Genomic DNA, 19,938 nt, shown 5'->3' on the forward strand with positions numbered 1-19,938 from the left:
TTTTCTTTTAAATCTTTGGTTTTTGATTTAGTTTTTTTTTTAGTAGGAGAAAGCATTTTGCTGTCTTAAGTTTTCCCTGTGGAAGCTATATATGTGTGTCTTGAAATACTGGAAATATCTAGACTATTTATTTGTCTAGGGGTGAATAGGATGCCCCCTGCTCGTTTGTTCTTTCAATGGGAACATTGAGCATTTATTACGTATGCAGCAGAATGCTAGACACGGGCGACACAGCTGTGGACAGAACGTACAAAACCTGTGACCTCATTGAGTTTACACTTGAGGGAGGAGAGGAAGATGACAAATAGCATACATAAGTGAACTGTCAGTAGAAGAGAATATGATCAGTGTTGTGTATTGGGAGGCCGGGAGTGTGTCTGGTTAGAGAACATTGTGAGGTAATACAAGCAAAGAATATTCAAGTAAGCCCTGGGGGGGGGGGGGCACTCAGGTGACTTGTTTGAGGCGGTTGACGTCTTCGTTGCTTTGGAGGTGAGGGGCAGGTGCTCAGGAGCTCTTGGTGGGCGGGCCTGCTTCCTCTTCACCATTCCAGGCTGTGGCTGCCAGGATGGCTCCGGCTCAGAATGGCAGCCAAGGGCAGACCTGGGCCTCACTGGTGCCTGATGCTGCTGGGGGTGGCCCCGGCATTCTTGCCCATGGTGGTCTGCACGTAGGAGGTGGCGGGTTTTCGCTGGCCGGATCTCTGCTCCACGACCACCACGCCTTTGTCTTCAGCCGGCCGGCGGCTCCACCCTCACGGGCTCGCGGGGAATCAGCCTGTCGTAGCGGAAGTTGCGAGCTTTCAGGTTATGGGGCTCGGTGCCGCGTGCCCGCTTGGCCCTCCTCATCCGGAAGCGGGAGCAGTTCCGCACCACCATCCGTTGCAGTGGGTGGACGTGGCGGCAGCTAGAATTCCTAGATATTTCCTAGTAGTCCTCTCACTACTGCGCCTGGAAATGGAAAAAGCCCACAGAGGTGCCTGTGACCTTGGAGCTGAGGAGATAGATGGGGGAGAATTCGGCCTTACCGGCAGGGCCCGTGGGGAGTGGCAAGACCCTAAGAGAAGAGTGTGGCTGGCAAGATGGGGCACAGCTGGGGAGCCGGAGTGAGCTGAGCAGACGAGTGATGCATTTTATAGGGATGATTATTTCCGCTGGCATGAGTTGGGGAAGGGAAGAAACGCCATCCTGGTGCCTTAGACCAGCATGAAGTAGCTAAGTGGTCAGGGAGATTTTGGATATATTTTGCAGTTGGAGCTGTTAGAATTGCAGGCGGACTGGAAATCAGGAGATGTGAATGGATTGGAAGGAGCAAGGCCAAAACTCTCACCTGTAGGTCTGGACACGCATCTTGGTCTTTGGCCTGTTGTTTATGTGTTAAAAGTCTTCATGCTACCGTTTGTTAACTGTTCTAACTAGGCACCAGTGGACACATGAATTGACTGTGGCAGGGAAAGGCTGTAAAAAATACAAGTAGGTGATGGATTTTATAGTTCACTTGTAATAATGATAAGCAATCAATGTATGTGAGGTTAAGATCAATGAAAGAGAAGGAAGCAAATGTCGTATTGATTTGGAACACTACTACCAACTGCTTAGCTAAGTGGAAGGATTTTTTTTAATAGAGGCAGGTTATACTACAAGAAGAAACTCCATTGAATAATAAATGTAGTTAACACTTATTAAGTGGTTACAGCACACCACACGTGCATTAGTATATGCTTTACATACATTAATTCCTTTAAACCTCACAAAAAAGCCTGTGAGGGCACAATTACTAGTATTATTCCACATTTAAGGAGAATGTAAGCCATTTGGCCAAGGTCAAGTAGCTGAGCAAGGGTTCCAACGAAGACAGTCTGGTTCCAGGCTGTATGCCCTTAATCATGACATTATCAGCTTCCAATAGCTGCTTTAATTTGTTAGAACTACAGCTCTAATTTGGTTAGATGCTGAGCAGACTTGCTCAGCTTATGGTCACTTCTTAAATGTAGGGAAGTCAATGAAGGCTCTAAATACCCTGGAGTTTTTGTCTTGCTAATGCCACATATTTATTTTCAGTAGAGGAAGCCTGGATATTTGGGATAAAAAGAATCCATAGAGGAAGAAAAGGCAGAGTGTGAAAATATGACTTACTGAAGTCTGGAACCGAGTTTAAATCCTGGCTTACCCGCCTGTTAGTTACATGATCTCAACTTAGTCACTCAATCTTTCTGATCACCTAAGACTCCCAATTTGTAGAATTTTGAAACAAAGAGTTACCTCACAGAGGTGGAGTTAATGAAACTCCCAGCAAAATGTCCGGTCTACTTAATGAATTTTACTTTCTTCACCCATCTTTCCAGCCAGATAGGCTGAAAATGCACATAGAGGTTTCTAAAAATAAATTGGATAGGATGAACAAAAGAAAAAGCTTGATGTAGGGAGGCTAGCAAAATAATCCAATGTGGCTCCACAAGAGAACATTAAAGAAATAATGGGTGTGCATGTACTTAGATCAGTGCTTGTCAGACTCGAATGTTTATTTGAACCCTCTGGGATCTTGTTAAAATACAGATTCTGCTTCAGTAGGCTTGGGGTGGGGCCTGATAGTCTGCATTTCTAACATGCTCATGCGATGCTGATGTAGCTAGTCTGTGGATCACACCCCGACCAGCAAGATTTATCAAAATAGATTTCTGAAGTACGATGGGAAGTTAAAGTGGCTAACATTGAGGTTGACATCAGTGAGACAGTTTGCCCGAGCTTCTCAGAGATGAAGTGAGCTGTGTCACAGGTATATTTCATTCACTGCTGACCTGTACTATTGATACATCCAGTAATCCGGAGGTGGAGCTGGGCTTGCATTTTATTCTATCCACGGGGGCAAGTTAACCTTAACTAGAAGGTGGTAGAACATTTAAGCATTATTGGTTAGATGGGTTCCTGGGCGAAGGGACTGAGTCTCTCTGGACTGCGAGACCACGAGCACAGATGTTTTAGGTGGAATTCACTCACCGAAGAGATAATCAAATTAGACGATAGCTAATGTTCACTTTGGCCTTGTAATGAGTTTTTATGTCAGACTCTATCTCAGTGTGATAATCTGAGATCTATATGGTGTGTGTCTAACCCATGTTACTAAGCAGAAATATCAGAATTTCCCGAGTTTTAAGAGGAAACCATTCACTGTATTCACAGTCATGTTCACTTGTTTGCTCTGTAATCATAATATTGTAATTATTCATACACACACACACACACACACACACACACACACGCCACCTGCCAGGTATTGTGTACCTGCACTATGCTGTTCCTTTAATGTATTGTTACCAGTATTTTTGGGGACCTGAAACGGTCATGATAATTTGTTCACTTACTATTTCTCAGAAGGTTTCAAACTCTTGCCTTCTAAGTTACTGAGAAATGTCAAGAGATAGGGCATTGTTATTGACCACAAATACATTCTTCCTTATTCCTCAGCTTTCGCACAGCTGTAATGTTGCAAGAAAAAAGTGCCTATTTATGGAAATGTGTTTTCTGTCCTCTTGCTGAAACTTAAAGGCTTATTTTAAATTATTTCTAGGGCTGCCACCTGTTAAATGATAGCAATCTTAGGCTTTGTAGATATTTTTGTCATGAAAGAACATAAGCTAGAAAAATAAAGTATGTTCGATGTTGGAAAATGTCATAGACTTTTTGAATCCTGTTTGCGTTGAGCCTGTGGACCCTCCTCTTCTGGCCAGCCTTCAGGAGTGCCTGTGAGCACAAAGGAATGGCATGTATTTATACTTGTGTAAATAAGATCCTGTATACTTTCCACTGAGAACATGCAGGCAGCCCTTTTATGGTCAACAAGGGGTTTTCCCTCTGGCCTTTAGGCAGACCACAGGGCTAGGCGCCCAGGAGTGTATTTTTGATATCATACAGAATAGTTTCACATCTGGCTCCCTTTTATAAAATCTTAGAATGGTTTTGTTATGCTTGCCTTTACTCATTAATAAGTCATTCAGGAACTTATGAAGGGTTTTATATAAAAAAGTCCAAGTTGTATTATTTATTTATTTATTTATTTTTGAATTTATTTATTTATTTATTTTTTAATTCAAGTTAGTAAATGTACAGAGTAGTATTGGTTTCAGGAGTGGAACCCAGTGATTCATCTCTTATATATGACCCCCAGTGCTCATCCCAACAAGTGTCCTCCTCAATGCCCATCACCTGTTTAGCACATCCCTCAACCAGCCTCCTGTCTAGCAACCCCCAGTCTGTTCTCTGTGTTTAAGAGTCTCTTGTGGTTTGCCTCCCTCTATGTTTTTATTTTATTTTTCCTTCCCTTCCCCTTTGTTCATCTGTTGTGTTTCTTAAATTCCACATATGAGTGAAATCGTATGTTACTTGTTTTTCTCTGCCTGACTTATTCTGCTTAGCGTAGTAGCCTCTAGCTCCATCCACATAGTTGCAAATGGCAAGATTTCATTCTTTTTGATTGCCGAGTAATATTCCATTGTACATATATACCACATCTTTATCCATTCATCAGTTGATGGACATTTGGGCCTTTTCCATAATTCGGCTATTGTTGATACCACTGCTATAAACATTGGGGTGCATGTACCCCTTCGAATCAGCATTTTTGTATCCTTTGGATAAATACCTAGTAGTGCAATTGCTTGTTGTAGGGTAGTTCTATTTTTTTTTAAGTCACCTCTGTTTCTGTTCAATTTTTAGCTTTGTTACTAGGTTTTGCCTGCAAAATGGATAATACTTTATGTGTTTGATTATATCTTATGTTTAGAGTTGCTAGTGTCCCTTTAAGGGATATACAGCATCTTATTTTATCATTTAAGTAACTTCAAAATTTATCTTTGATGAAGAGTCTTATGCATTCACATATCCAAAAAATTATTAAGCAATCTGACAGTTGAAAGCAGGATAATGGGTAATTTTAGAAAACATAATTGAGCAAACATGTATTTCATATTTTGTTTTGATTTGACATTATTTTTTTTTAAATTTTTTTTTAACGTTTATTTATTTTTGGGACAGAGAGAGACAGAGCATGAACGGGGGAGGGGCAGAGAGAGAGGAAGACACAGAATTGGAAGCAGGCTCCAGGCTCTGAGCCATCAGCCCAGAGCCTGACGCGGGGCTCGAACTCACGGACCGCGAGATCGTGACCTGAGCTGAAGTCGGACCCTTAACCGACTGAGCCACCCAGGCGCCCCGTGATTTGACATTATTTTTAACAGGAGTTAGTATTAATGTTGATTTTTTAAATATTTATTTATTTTTGAGAGAGAGAGAAACAAAGTGCAAGTGGTGGGGGGCGGGGAGAGAGAGGGAGACACAGAATCTGAAGGAGGATCCAGGCTCTGAGCTGTCAGCACAGAGCCTGATGTGGGACATGAGCTCAAAACTGCCGGATCATGACCTGAGCCGAAGTCAGATGCTTAACTGACTGAGCCACCCAGGTGCCCCTATTAATGTTGATCTTAATAACATTTTAAAACATATTAATTCTAGAAAATGACAGAGCTAATGATAAGCCAGTCTCTTTCCCTTGAAAGATGGTTGGATGTCCAGCTTTGAATCCAAGATTTTCTCTAGAACTACAGAAAAGTTTGTGGAGAGGCATTCATTTTTATGACTGGTAGCCCCCCATCTTGTCCATTTTCTCCTTTGTAAGAAAATAACTTCATTTTTAGTCATTTTCTATAAGTTATTCAACTACATGGAAAACGTTTTAAATAGCACTGTTTTTAAACTTAACCTTTCACTCATCTAAAAGACCTCTGTCCATCCCTTCAGATCTTGGCTTAGTAATCACTACATTAGTATAACCCTCCCTGTTAATTCACTAATCAGTACTCATTGACAACCAACTACGTGCTCGTCCATTTGTCCTCAGTCTTCTTGGTCTCAAGATCTTTTTATACTTGTGAAAACTGTTGAAGATGCCAAAGAGCTTTTGTTTGTGTGGATTATGTCTATTAATGATTATCATATTAGAAATTAAGATTGAAAAAGTATAAACATATCGATTTATTCATTTAGAAATAGCAAATTCACTTAAAAAGAGCAGTGATCAACATATTAACGTTAACATAGCTTATGATGACAATAATTATATTCTCCAGAATAAAAACACTAGGAAGAATGGCATCGTTTCACATTTTTTGAAAATCTCTTTAGTGTGTGGCATGCTGGAAGACAGATAAATTCTCATATCTGCCTCTGTGCTCACTCTACTGTGATATCACATATTAAGTGATCTCAGTAAAACTTGACTGCACACTTATGGGAAAATAGCTTTGATCTTATAGACCAACACAAGGGTCTTGTGGACAGACTCCCAGAGGTTCCTAGAACATACTTTGAGAACCTCTGGTCTAGGGTGTAGACCAGGGTACAAAGAGATGCCAATCCTGGCCCTTGTGAACCTGAGGCTTATTCTCATAATACTGAGCAATTTTCCTTCTTAATTTGTACTTCTAACTCTTTTACTAAAGTGAAGTTTCCAAAATGGCAGAGATTCTTTGTTTTTGATTCTTACTCATTGGTCTGTTTTTCTGGTTTACATTATTAAACATTTATTGAGTGAATGGGTAACTCTTCATAATGTTGAATATATGTTTTCTAATCCTACATTTAGGGTATTCACTTTATTAGCATAGACATGGTGTGATTCCAAAATCTTAAGGAAGACCGGCTTAAGTCTCCCCAGATTACGTGTGTACCTTTTACACTTTTTCAGGGTACCTGGGAATATATACTTAAGTACTTATTTAGGAAGGAATGGCTATCTTCAAACTAGAAAATAATTGATTTGATGTAATAATGGGATGGTTTCCGTTACAGTTTAGTGACTATAAATCAATGATTTGACTCTTTAAATGTGTATTTTTAATTTTTTAATTATTTTTTTAAAAAGTTTATTTATTTATTTTGAGACAAAGAGAGAGGCAGGGAGGGAGAGAAGGAATCCCAAGCATACTCCATGCTGTCAGTGCAGAGCTGGACGCAAGGCTCCATCTCATGAACGGTGATATCTTGACCTGAGCCGAAACCAGGAATGGGATGCGTAACCTACTGAGCCACCCACGTGCCCCTAAATGTGTATTTTAAGTTATTTACATTGTTCGTCATTATAAAGGCCTTTCGTATATGAAGTAGCTATCTGAATTGTTGTTAATTATTTTAGACATAATGAGAAAATCCGATCTTTTTTTCCATGCATCTGATTGTAAGTAAGGAACAGTGCTTCTAGAAAGCAGTATTGCAGACTATCTACAGTTGCTCACAAGTTTCCAGTGAGCCACTTTCTTTCCAGTAAGACACTAACAGCTTTATATGTTGTAAACCCTAGTAGTGGTTCCATCTTTATTCTGTTTTCTGTCCACATGAAACTGGTATCAGTGTTAACAGTGTTCTATCATATGGGTTGTATCTAAGAAGTAATGTTTGTAGAGGAAGGATCAGAGTTAGGAATCAAATTATTACACAGTAAGTGCTTAGAATTAATATTTGTTAGAAGGATGTGTTAATTCCATTTCTTCTTGAAGATATGTTGATTTTATAACCTACTTTTGAAAGGTATTTTGTTTTAAAAAGCCACAATTTAAATATACAATGATAAAACATTTTTTTCATATATTTCATTTGGCTCATAAGACAACTCTGAGGTGAATTTCTCATTGCCATTTAAATGAAAAGTATCTTTTCTTATATATGAGATTTGTATAGACTCATCCTCTCAAGCCCTCTTTTATGAGCCTAATTTTATTTTTTAGGTTTATGAGAGAAGATCCAGTAAGTGAGAATAAGACCTTGCTGATTATAGGATTTTCTTTCATGTAGGGTTGAACTTGCTTGTTATTTCTTGTTTCTTTGTATGACTCATTGAGTTATTTTTCTAGTGAATTCACATTGTTCATGATGTCATGATATTACAAGTTTATACACATGTTGTTGTATAATATAATTTAAGACAATATTTGGAGCCAGAAAACAAATGTAACTTTAAAGGGGTGATGTAGTAACTACAGTAGAGGTTGGAGTAGTGTGTATGGCTTGGCATATCTTTGAGCCTAAATAACGATAGATGAATTAAATATCAAATGATCTTTAATTAATTATATAGGCCTGGATTTTATTCATCCGAAGGCTGAAACCGAAACCATTATATGGTTTGGATTAATTTGTGGGCAGTACTGAATCTCAAATCCCAGATCCTTAGGGGTTGTATCCTGTACTGGCTTTGACATTTATTTAATAGAAAATCTAATATTTGATAGTAATGCAATCATTACCTCAAATCAAATTTGATTACAAAAACTTCAAACTATTATACCTATTTTAGTATATAGACTATTTTTCTAAGTAGCAAAATGTATCATCATATAAACTACAGTTATGTTAATAGTTTACTTATATGAGAAAGCATTAAATATACAGATGGTTTATAATTTCCAGATTTTTTCTTTTGATAAGAATGTCTAAAATCTACTTTCAGTAGCTATTCTTAATACTTTGTTACATGGCTTTTATAACTTTTTATATGTGTGAATATTTATGCATTTCGAATTATCATTTACAAAAATGAGATCTCATAAAAATGTTATTTGCTGATTGAAGTATAGCTGATACACAATGTTACATTGCTTTCAGGTGTACAACATAGTGATTTGACAAGTTTATATGTCATGCTGTGCTCACTGCAAGTGTAGCCACCATCTGTCACTATACAACATTATTGCAATATCATTGACTATATTCCCTGTGCTTTACCTTTTATCCCTGTAACTTATTCATTCCATAAGTGGGAGCCTGTATCTCCCATTCCCCTTCACCTGTATAGCCCATCCCCCCCCCACCTCCCTACCCTCTGGCCATCATCAGTTTGTTCTCTATGTTTATGGGTCTGTTACTGCTTTTTGTTTGTTCACTCATTTTTTCTTTTCGATTACACATGTAAGTGAAATCATATGGTATCTGTCCTTCTCTGTCTGACTTATTTCACTTGCCCTCTAGGTCCATCTACATTGTCATAAATAGCAAGACTTCATCCTGAGTAATACTCTATTGTGTGTGTATTATATATCTCCCACATCTTTATTCATCTATTGATGGACACTTATGAGAAGGGGTTAATATCCAAAATATATAAAGAAGTTACATAACGTTACACACCAAAAATAAATATTCCGGTTAAAAAATGGGCAGAAGACCTGAATAGACACTTTTCCAAAAAAGACATACAGATGGCAAACAGACACATGAAAAGATGCTCATTCTCACTAATCGTCAGAGAAATGCAAATTAAAACCACAATGAAGTATCATCTTACACCTGTCAGAATGGCTGCAATCAAAAAGACAAGAAGTTGGCAAAGATGTGGAGAAAAAGGAACCCCTCTGCACTGTTGGTAGGAATGTGCAGCCACTGTGGAAAACAGTATGGGGATTTCTCAAAAAAATTAAAAATAGAAATACCATATGATCCAGTAAGAATGGATGTTTACCCAAAGAAATAAAAACACTAATGTAAAAATATAATATATTAATTTAAATTCTAACACCCTTATATTTGTTTATTGCAGCATTATTTACAATAGGCAAGATATGGAAGCAACCCAAGTGTCCATCAATAGGTGAAAGGATATGTTATTTTTTAACCTGGTTTTTTCACTTGACAAAATGCTGTCAGTGTCTTTCTGTATAAATAGTTGCTTGTAATGTCAGTGATCCTCAAAATCCTTTGTGTTATAACTCATTTGATATTCTACATAAATCTGTGGAACATCTCTCTCCACCATAAGAATGTATATAGAAGAAAATATTATATAATGTTGTAGGGGTCTCAGGGCCATGAATCTCTGAATGAGAAACATTGATCATTTCATTCTTAATTGCTTCATAGGATTCCTACCAGTGGAATATAGTTTAAGTGGTAACACACGGTTGGGCTTTAAAATTATTTAATTTATTTTTTTTAATGTTTAATTGTTATTTATTTTGAGAGAGAGAGAGAGAGAGAGACAGAGGGAGAGAGAGAATCCCAAGCAGGCTTCATGCTTAGTGCAGAGCTGGATGCAAGGCTAAATCCCACTATGCTGAGGTCATGACCTGAGATATCAAGATTCCACTGCTTAACCCACTGAGCCACCCAGGCGTCCCCTAAGATTATTTTAAATTTGACTCATACCTGCTCTACAGTGAACATTTTGGTTATAAACATATTTTATACATACATATATATATATATATATATATATATATATTCTATTTCATTATAATGACTTCCAGAAAGTTGAATTATTGGATCAAAATTTTGCTTTATTCAATATGTTTGATACATATTGCCCTATTGCTTTAAAAAAGTTATACTAATGTCTTTTCATAAGAACTATATAAGAGTACCGTTTTAGTTTATTTGGTATAATGCCTCTAATATTTGTCAACCTGATATGCAAATGTATTATATTACTTTATAATTAGTAAATGTAACATATTAATGTTAAGTGTGTTACTAAAATGTAGAAGAATTTTCAGGTCCTGGTTTTGTTAATCAGGTAATGGATTGTAAATCCCCTGGTCGTTGTCTTCTTGAAGGAAAGAATTCAGTTCAGTCCATAGACAGTTAAAGCAGCAAAGGTTTTATTTCGTAAAGCAAAGGTACACTGCAGAGAAGTAAAAGAAGCAGGCTGGCCCGAAGTAGGTAACCGCCCTGCTGAGTTCTGCATTGTGTTTTCTATGGGGGTCTGTTTTGCCTCCTCCTGCCCATCTTGTCATTATTATACCACCCTCTGGATCTGTCCTGGTTTCCTCCCCTCCAACTTTTTGCTTCATGTTAAGCGCCATCTTCCCAGGAGTGCCTAAGGGATACCCAAGGTGCTGGAGGGAGAGAGCAAAACTGCAAAGCAAATGATATCATAACAGCCTTGGAGTTACTAGAGGACAAAGTTTTTTCCTGAAGTGTGCATGCTCCAATGTTGAGAACGTCTCTGTGACTTGTGTCTTTTGCTAATTGGCCTGTGCTAAACCGCAAAAGGGTTTGGTCTAAAGGGGTCGGGTGGTCTCTGGGCAGAGACTGGGTGGTCCCTGGCAGTTTCCCATTTACTGTCCTCCCCTCTCTCCTGCTCACGTGTACATAACTGCCTACTCCAGATAGATTACCCTGCTGGTGCCTTCATCCGGCACTTCACAGTCTCCAGAGCAGTGAGAAATAAATGTTTGTGTAAGCCACCCAGTCTGTGGTACTTTTGTTATAGCAGCCCGAAGGGAGTAAGACATTATAAATTAAAGCCCATGATGGATTCTTCTTCTCTAAGAACTTTGTCTTAGGTGACTTTTTTCCCCACCAGGAATAAAACTGCGACAGAAAGAAATTTTGCTTTCGATAAATGTTAGAGATGTGGGGGTCATAGAACATTCAGAAACTTATTTAGAGATTTTAGAGACTTTAAAAACTATTTAGTCCACCATGTTCCAATAGATGATTATGTCTTTCTTATTTTAAACTAAGTGATTTTTTGGATTCTTCACTTTAGGTTTTATTGTGGCGATATGCAGAAGAAATCACTCATATTGAGTTCATGACGGAAAGGCGGTAGCACTTCATCCAGCTCCACGTAGAATCTTATGAACACTCATTCTTGAGAAACAAGACTCAAAAGCTTTAAATGATGACGTTTCCAAGAATCCCATCTTAACCTTCTTACTATAGCCTTTTCTTGGGAGATTTCTTCCACGACTGTGGCTTCGATAACCATACATTTATTGACAATTTTCAGATCTGTATTTTCTGCACACACCTTGCTTTTGTCATTCAGCCCCAACGTATCCAAATGCCTGCTGGTCATAACTACGTGGATGTTCCCTTAATATCCCAATTTCAGTATATTGAAAGCTGCTGTTAACTCCCATGCTTAATTCTTCCCCAAGAATTCCATTGTAAAGGAATGTCTTAGCCCATTGGGCTGCTATCACAAAAGTAGTATGGACTGTGTGGCTTACACAAACATGTATTTCTCACAGTTCTGGAGGCTGTGAAATGCAAGATCAAAGCACCAGAGAGATTATGTCTCTGCTGAGCGCCTGCTTCCTTGTTCTTGGACAGCAGTCTCTTCACTGTAACTTCACATGGTAGAAGGGGCAAGGGAACTCTCTTAAGGCACTGGTACTATCCATAAGGGCTCCACTCTCATGCCTTAGGACCCACCTCCTGATAAAATCACACTGGAGGTTAGTTTGCAATATGTGAATTTCGAGGGAAACAAACGTTCAGTCTGTAACAAAGGGAATAATAACACTTTTCACCAAATTGTTTCAGTCGGAAATCTGAATTCCTCATTCCCATCTCTATCCTCACATTTAAATGTTTTCCAGGATCTATTGTTTCTACTTCCTAGCTCTGTCTTAAATATTCCTTTCCATCACCTCTGTTGCAGCTTGAGTTTTAGGCAACATCATAGCCTCCTGGATTATGCAGTGGCTTCCAATTTGCCATTCCCCTGCCATTCGTGTAGCCCATTCCATATGTCTTCTACACTGCTGTCAGAAATATCAGTCTCTTAAAGTTCTTCTGTCGATGGAAGCCCCTTCCGTGCCTCTGTACCTTACCTCTGTGCCAACCTTAGTTCTTGAGTTTGACCAAGAAACTCTCAAGTAAGTAAGAGTTTAATGGCAGCTAAAGGGAAAGTACACTTGTAAGATGGGAGAGCGCGCAGGCCCAGAGGTACCAAATGCCGTGGGGTTTAGGAGCGTCTTTTCTTTTTATGTTTGCAAAGGTTATGGGTCATAGCTAGGGCGGTCTCCTGCTCAGGTTGTCTCCACTCATTTAAGAGACTCCTCCAACCAGTGAGGAGGGGATGTTTTTGGCTGTGTATGGTGATTGCCAGAACTGTCCTGACAGTTATCGCTGTGTGTGTGTGTGTGCGTGCGTGTGTGTGTGTGTGTGTGTGTGTGTGTGTGTGTAATCAGCAATATAAATGTATTATGCTGTAGCTATAGGTTACTGTAGAGCAGCAGTCATAGGGAAAGGTACATGAATGCTCCCCGGGGTTTTTCTAGCTGTTTGTCTTCCAGGAGTGGTTGGCGGTTTCTCGATTTCTGTCTTTTTAGTGGTCAGAAAGTACCATTCCCTGCTTATATCTAACTAACTGCCTATTCTGTCACTTCTGACAACTCTCCTTTCCTTTTCAGATAAAATCTGGGTTTCTCAGCGTGGCGTTCAGTTTTTCAGTCTAGTTTTTCCTCTTCTACCCTCCACCCTTCATTTACCTCATGGTCGTAGCGCATGAAACAGAACTGCAGAATTGGAACCTCATGCCTTCTCATAGCTCTGCATATACCCTGCCGTCTTCCTGGTACACCCTTCCTCACCATGATGGCTTTAATTCTGGCCCTCAGTTCTGGGTTTCCTTGTCCACAAAGCCTTCCCTAAATCTTTTGTGCTGTGTTCTATGTTTCTCCTTCCTTTCATGGATCTTGGCCACATGTTTACTCAGGCTACATTTTGGTGTATAACCTCCCATCTTTTTTATTGTGGGTGTATACATTTCTGTCTTCACAAACATGGAATCATGGTGCATCCCCTTTATAATATGATGTTTTCAACAAATAATAAAACACAATGGGTATTAAACAATTTATCCAGAGCATTACTTTATTCACCGTATGCTGCTGTTCTTTTCAATTCATGTTCTGTTATTCCTTCAACCAGTTGTCTGTTGAACACTATGTAAATTTTGACTCAAATTTTTTTGTGTCTCTTTAAGCAATGATATAATGATTATCCTTTTTACCTAAAACTTAAAGCACTTAAAAGCCATTTCTCATTTTGGTTAGCATGTTTTTAGTACTAGTAGAGGTACACATTTTTCTTTACCAATTTGTGGTCATTTGCTTCTCTCTTTTGGTGAGTTCCTCTTCTCACCCTTGATCTATTTTTCTGTTGGTCAACATCCCTACTGTGCCTGAAAGGGTCCTGGCAGGAAACAGATGGAAACTTAATAATGAAGAAACTTTAATAATATACTCTATGGTAACATAACTTTATAAAAATAATCCAGTTTTTCAAAGAAGAACTTTATTTATAATGATGGAATCGTTTTAAATTTTTGGAATTTTCTTAATGTCTGACATCATGGAAGATAGGTAGATGTTCATTTCTGCTTCTGCATCCAGTTCATTGTGATGCCATGCCATGTTGGCATTGACAAACGTCACTGTATCCTCATGAGACAATGAGTATGCAAAAGGCAAAATGTATGTTAAGATTATCATGAAAATAATTTTGATATAGTGGACCTCTTGAAAGGGCCTTGGAAACACCAGGGGTCCCTGAATCATACTTTGAGAGTCATTAAGGACAGGGTTTTAGAGGAAGAGGTCACCTGACTTGAAAATAAATGCACTCCAGGACTTGAGTGAGACAGGATAGAGAAGTAGATAGCCCAGCCTTTCTTTCCTTTTGCCCTCTGTAGTTCTGCCAGTGCTTTGCTTTGACCAAATCCAGTCAGATGCTGGAGGGCAAGGGAGCCTGGTCTGGGACCGTGTCAAGGTCAGCTCCCTGAAGGCACAGTGTCAAAGTCAGCTCCCTGAAGGCACAGAAGGAGGCACAGAAGGAGGCAGAGCAGAGTGCAGAATGATGAAGGGATCAGCCAGCTCATTCTCTGCCTTTCTTTGTACCGGAGGACAAAATAAAGAACAAAAAGCTGAGTGCTGGCATGGGTAAGTCCAGGAGAAGGGGTAGAAGCTGTTGCTGTCGTTGTTGTTATTTCAGACACAGCAAGCATAGTAAGCCACTTGTTAGACCAGTTAGGAGTATGAGTTCCTAGGAGCACAGGGTGAATCAAGTAAAAACTTGAAAAAGGAGAGAGTGGTAGTTCCTTCCCCCTCTCTTGAATAGGACTGAGTTGGGGGGTGTGTGAGGGAGGTTGTGGGGAAGAAGAGGACCTGAAGTTTGGTGGAAATTGCCTTCCAAAGTTTCTCACCCCACCACCCCCGACTTCTCACTCATTCTTGAGATGCAGTCAAGGCTTGAAGTTCAAATACTCAAGGGAAACAATTCATATCCTGGACAAGCTAAAGACAGATACTTTTGAAACTCAGCCTACAGAGATGATGGGCATGCATAGATTTAGCTAATAGATATATCAGACTGTGATAGGAAATCATATAGCTAATAAATAAGCCAGGCATTTGTGGTATTTACTGCAGCCAAAAAACAAGGAGGTAATTTATATTTTAATATTAATCTCCAATGACCTGACGTTTATGTTTTTCACACAATAGGAAAAGGAAATGTTCTGATTTGTAAATTACACCTTGCCGATCATATTTCCATTCTAGCAGCTGTGAGTTTGTATTCTAAAGTTTACAAAGTGAGTGGCTGACATTTTAATTTCTTTGTGAGTAAAGACCTACATTTTTAAATTGTGTATTACTGTTGTTTAACGTAAAATCCAGCATACACAGTCGGTTCTTGTAACTCATTGTAGTTATGTTCTATAAAGTCATTAAAAACATGGAAGTAGTGAATACTGAACCATTGCTCCTTGGGGACATATAGGAGGATCAAGTTTCTTTTAGCCCTTTGTCACATTGTCATCAACTGATAAATAGAAAAACTTGTGTTGTGTGTACTTCTGTTTAAAGACACCTTATGTTATATATATTGTTGAATCATTGACACTGAATTCATAGCCAACAGCGCAATAACTCGTGCCTGAATAAAGCTTACCTAGCACACCTGTTTTCTCCGTAAGGACTCAGTATATCCTTCCTGTGCCTAGGAACATTAGATAGCACTGCAGAGGTGTGCTTGGGGCCTTTTTAAACAGTGAAATCACCAACAGAAAGCAGAAAAATGCAAAAAACAGGGCACTACATGCACTGTGAAAGGGACACTTTGTTGTCAGTGAGAGAGCTGAAACCAGATGGCAGAGCATTACCTTGGTCCACATAGGCTGGGAATGTGCACCTTGGATGATTCCAAGTTTTTACAACAGTACATGTACTTGTCCACGAATGACCACAAAAGTGCTGCATGTGGATTTTGGGGTTGCAAGAGACTTTTAGCCAGTAGGCAAATTAGCAAATATGGACTCCATGAAAAATGAGAATCTACTATGGTAGGTTTTAATATTTTATTAAATACATGAACAGCATTCCATTTTATAGAAGGATATGGAGCTAATATCTAGTGCTCTCTACTGTGGGCCAGCATTTTGTTAGCTTTCTTTCACTTAGGTCTGTAAGCGAACCCATGAATTAGCAAAGATGAGGCAGCTCAGACTCCAGAGAAGTTATGGAGCTTTCCCAGGGTCTTAACGGTGGGGTACAAAGTGGCAGGCCTGTCTGACTCCACCAGGTGATGATTATGAACAAATATTAACTCATTCCACACTTTTTTTTTCTTCACTCTTTGACTACAAATACAGTGTGCCGTTTCTGGGTTCACTTCCTTCAACTAGATAAAGTAAATATTATGCTTGCCCGGATATCTGAAAGCTAAACCTGAGTGCATTCATTTATATTTTTTTTCAGTGTTGCCCTTAGAAATGTAAATTGTATGAAATGTGAAGTTGAACTTAACACAGTCAGACTCCTGCTCAGAGCAGACTCTTTGGCATATTAAAAGCTCCTAATAATAGATTAAATTAGCATTACATTAGTAAGTAAATATACCCCTCTCACTTCTTTGACTTATACATTTTCTAAAACTTGGAGCTATTTTTAAACCAAATTATATACTTTAAGTGACATGACTAGGTATTGTAAGTGCTTTTTAAATGTTGCCGTAATATACTTTTTATGAAGAATGTATGTGCTGATTTTCAAGGGAGAGAAGGTTCTTAAAAAAATAATGAAGCACCTGGTACCACCTGAGGGTTTTCTGTTCAACAGATATAGTTAAAAAAAAACCTCCTATAAATGTAATGTTTAAAATACATATGAAGATACGTTCCACTGTAAGTATAACCCCTCATTCTGAGTAAATATCTCCACTTTAGTTGAAGAGGATGGTTAGCAAAGTGAATGTCTGGGTGGTCCAAGATTTCATGGGAGCAGAGCAGTCCAGGGCATAAGGGCCAGGAACTTCATTTCTGATATTAACACCCTTACATTCGGCCACTGTCATGCCCTTAATTGTCCCAGCTCTAATAAACAGTTAAGGTGTAATGTGCTTCAAGATTATCCTGGGACACTTTTCCTCAATAGCCGTGGAAGAGAATCACCACTGACCCTCCTCCCCCACTGCCAGCCAACCCTGTGATTGTCAGGCTTTCTAAAGCACATGCACTAACCAAAGAGGTTCATGTGAACCTGGGCAACTTAAGCCTTCGTGGATCTCTGCCTATAGAGAGTGTTCTTCTCACTAGAAATGCAATACTGTTTGTCCTGTAGCTTAGAGGCCCCCTTAACAATCTTTTTATTGTCACTGTGCAGTTATCTTTTCAGAAGCTCTATGTTAACATCTTGGGAAGATAATCCCAAAATGTTTTAATAACAGGAAATATTTGCCATTGTACCCAGAATACAAAAGAGTTCATGTGTATTGGGGAGCTGAGTCATACATCTGGTTTCAAGTTCTAAAGGTCAAAATTCTGGGGCTGTCACATCCTTTGTTTTCACAATTCTTGTCAATTTTGTCTGTTCAGAACGACTTTGCTGCATTCCACACCTCGCCCCCGCCCCCTCCCTCCCACCCCCAATAGGTAGCAGGGAAAAAAAGTTAAAATACAGTTATGGGATTACTGGGCAGGAAAAGTAGAACCAATAATAAAGGTGATAAGTGAAAAGAAGTGAGTGTTATGTACAATAAAAATATAAACCCAGATTCTTAATTGTGGTCTTTATTACAAGGAGCCTGGGCTTTATAATGAGATTACGTTTTTGTTTACAATTATATGACTATTGTGGTAAGGTCTTATTTAAATGAAATTTCTTTTAAGGTAGTGTAAACATTTTACTCTGTACGTTGTGTTCCGCCCACACCCCCCAAATCTAATAGTAGGATTTCCTATTCTACGAATCCTTCATTGATCAAGCTCAAGTGTCTTACAGCAACTTCATTCATCCTCTTTAGATACCTTGAGTTGAGCCCTTAAGAAATCTTTTCAGTTTTCCAAATTTGATGATGATTCCACAATTTTGTATATGCTCTTTCTTCCTAATGCCTGAAATTCTTTTTCCACTTGTCTGCCTGAAAAAAGTCGTACAGCAATAAGAGTAAACTATATATTTTTAGTTAAATCCGATATTGAACAAGATTATTTTTTCGATGCTATTTTTTCTTAAAGTGCAATTTTGAGTAATATGTGCATCCAGTATATATAATAGATTACCCAGTATTCACACAAAGGCATATACTGGTGAGGTAAAAAGTAAACTGTGCTTTTGGGAGGTTGGAGATGTCAGTCTAATGACAGACAAATGAATTCAGTTAGCAAGCCAGTTCATTTAATTTAAATCCAAAATCAAATGACAACTTATTTGGTGTTCTAGCATCTGGTATATTACCATCTGTGAACCCAGATTTTTTTCAACATTTCTACTTGTGTGGGCCTTCTGAACACGGCTGTGCACTTCTCAGGACACTACAAGTTCTAGCCTGTCAACACAGATATCTTGAAAGGGCCATTTGAAAGTAGGTAACTTGTTGTGAAATCAAGTATTTAAAAATATTATCGGCCATTCCTAATATCTAATAAGTCACTGAAGGATAAATAATCAGGAGATATTTTCTGTTCTACTTTACATTAAGGTTGAACACTAGCTCCCTTTTTCTTTTCTTTTCTTCTTCTTCTTTTTTTTTTTAAGTTGACCTGAGTTAACCTTTATTGAATGGTAAATCATTCACTGAAGGAGGAGGAGGGGGAAGAGGAAAGATTGTGTCTCTTTGGATAATTCTTTTGTATTTTTAGGCTTTCCAGAAGGCTGGAGGAATCAGAATTGTATGCGCGGGTGCCCTGGGGCAAAATCAGTTTTATTTTTTTAACTGGAAAGTAGTTTATATTTTATTGATCTTTTTTTTGCTATGAAAAATTGATTTTATGTACTGTAAAATTATTTTTATAAGATACTACTTACTTTTTCCCCTTTATTTCCTTTTTCTTCTCTTTCCTCCCTCGACTGATTATCAAGGTAGCTTAAGACATAGAATGTATATAATATTTTCATAATTTCTAAGTTTTGAATAGACAATGATAAATTTTCTTTGGAAGTACATAGATATTTACATGTTGGATTGGGACATTAGTTACATAGTGTTTTTACTTTATTCAGTCATTTTCCAAAGGGTTGATTGACATATGTGTTTTATCTTCTTGCTGGTTGGCATTTTGCATATTTACTTATGTATTTGTATATGTACGTATGTAAGTATGTATGTATTTAGAGTGAGCAGGGGAGGGTCTTAGAGGGAGAGAGAGAGAATCCCAAGCAGGCTCTGCACTGTCAGCACAGAGCCCGACGTGGAGTTTGAACTCACAAGACCTGAGCTGATGTCAAGAGCCAGACGCTTAATTGACTGAGCTGCCCAGGCGGCTTTTTTTTAAACTAAGATTTTCCAAATTTTGAGGGTCTGTAATGTTGTCATGTTCAGTCTGTACAGCAGAGTCACTGCTTTCTTGTCTGTTGTTTCCAGTTGACATCCGTGAGTGTCCCCCTCATGGCCTCATTTATTTGAATTGTTTCTATTCGTTCTTTATTTTTGAAAGAGTTCCTGCACATTTTTGTGTTTAATGTTTCGTTGCCTTGTTGCGTTTTCTTCTTCTTTTGTTTGGCTCTCTTGTGCATGTCATCATATTGTTAGCATGGCGGTCCTCTTGAGAACCTCCATGGAGATAAACACTTGGTCCTTCACTAATGATAAACTTTATTCTTATGACCAGCAATATGAGAAAAAAAAAAGGATTGTCTTGTAAGCAGTGTTTTTCAGAAAGCTC

At 38.6% G+C, this 19,938-nt stretch overlaps 1 protein-coding gene and 1 pseudogene across 3 annotated transcripts in view; one reads left to right on the forward strand and one right to left on the reverse strand.

Moving 5' to 3' along the window:
- The window catches only part of PDGFC (platelet derived growth factor C), a 203,243-nt gene that overhangs the window by 26,990 nt on the left and 156,315 nt on the right, over positions 1–19,938 (forward strand). The gene's annotated exons all lie outside the window — the stretch shown is intronic.
- On the reverse strand, positions 611–13,369 carry LOC128314202 (60S ribosomal protein L28-like; annotated as a pseudogene).

The sequence above is a fragment of the Acinonyx jubatus genome, chromosome B1 (assembly GCF_027475565.1).
Source record: "Acinonyx jubatus isolate Ajub_Pintada_27869175 chromosome B1, VMU_Ajub_asm_v1.0, whole genome shotgun sequence".
NCBI lineage: Eukaryota > Metazoa > Chordata > Mammalia > Carnivora > Felidae > Acinonyx > Acinonyx jubatus.